Source organism: Cebus imitator, unplaced genomic scaffold (genome assembly GCF_001604975.1).
Source record: "Cebus imitator isolate Cc_AM_T3 unplaced genomic scaffold, Cebus_imitator-1.0 Scaffold73, whole genome shotgun sequence".
Taxonomy (NCBI): domain Eukaryota; kingdom Metazoa; phylum Chordata; class Mammalia; order Primates; family Cebidae; genus Cebus; species Cebus imitator.
This window is the reverse complement of record NW_016107388.1, coordinates 7,126,005-7,127,462: the sequence shown is the minus strand read 5'-3', so window position 1 is coordinate 7,127,462 and position 1,458 is coordinate 7,126,005.

The following is a 1,458-nucleotide window of genomic DNA, read 5'->3' as shown; positions in this document are numbered from 1 at the left end:
AAAAAAAAAAAAAAGAAAAAGAAACTTTCTCCTCCTTTGTTTAGATACAGTTCCTATTATCATCATCTAGCTGTTTCCATTGTTTTAATTTGGGTGGAATATTGTGCAATATTTTGATGTAAGCAGCGTCTTGTGTGGTTAGGCTGCCCAGGGTGAACGCTAGTGTTCTGTAGTGTGGAGGTGATTTTGTCTCATTCATTCTATTCATTCAGACATCATTGCCCCCAGCATATTCTGAGAAGTGATATATTGTTTTATTATTATGTAAGCATTCAAGCCCCAACTTGGAGCATGAGAGGTTAAAAACCCTGTTTAACTAGATAGGTAGGTGGTTCCGAGAATGCTCGCCCCGTATTGTGTATTCCAATCTGTGTAGTGTTCAGATACCAGGAGCTGGGTTCACCCTAGGGGTAGCCCTGGGAAGGTCTGAGAAATTGGTACAAGGGCCCTTGCTCCTCTTTCTCCTGAATTGATTCTCTAGTCAAGAGGTGGGAACTGGAGAACAGTACCCCTGCTGTGGCATAAATGTATAACAGAGGAGAGGTTGACAAATTCTCCCTGTGGCTTAGAGGGGCCCTCCACATTTTAAAACATGGACTCATTGTGCTTGCCTCTGTCAGAAATAAGGGTCCACTAAGCAATGCGGTTAGGATAGTGTGGCTTCCAGCAGCCAGGACAACAAATGAAACATTTCCTACAAGAGGGGAAAGTGTTTCTTCCTTCTACCTAAAATTGCACCGCTCCAATCTCACGCTAGTATCTTATACCAGACCCTGAGCACAGCTCCAGGCTTGACTCCGGACATAGCGCAATGTCCTGAAGAAGTAAGAAATTGAGGCAATCATCTAGGAGCTTGGCATTAGAACAGCAGAGGACTAACTGAAGTTTCCACCTAGGACCTAGGACCTGCGCTAAGGGATTTTACTTCAAAGATGTTTGGCATATTTTTTTTTTAACCTTGCAAGGATGCAAAGGACAACACAGCAGAGAAGGAGCTATCTGCCAAAGGTGTGTGGCATTCTATGCATTCAAAATTCAATGTATTTTTGAATCTCATGCACAGGCTATATTTATTTTATATACCACAATACACAGACTTACTACCTGCTGTCTGTGGATTCAAAGTTCACTGCACTGTCTTTGTCCTGCCGTCCCTAGAGTCCTTTGCTGCCTGAACCCTACAAAGCTTTGACACTACTATTCACTGCTGCATTTTCATTACCTCGATAAACATTATTTCCAGGTTCCTTAAATGCCCACTCCTGCTCTCACAGGGACACTCATATGACCTCTTTTATTTGCACCTTCTAAAACCCAGGAGGGGTTCATTAGAAAAACAAAGTCATCGCGGTGGCTCAAGCCTGTAATCCCAGCACTTTGGGAGGCCAAGGCGGGTGGATCACGAGGTCAAGAGATCGAGACCATCCTGGTCAACATGGTGAAACCCCGTCTCTACTA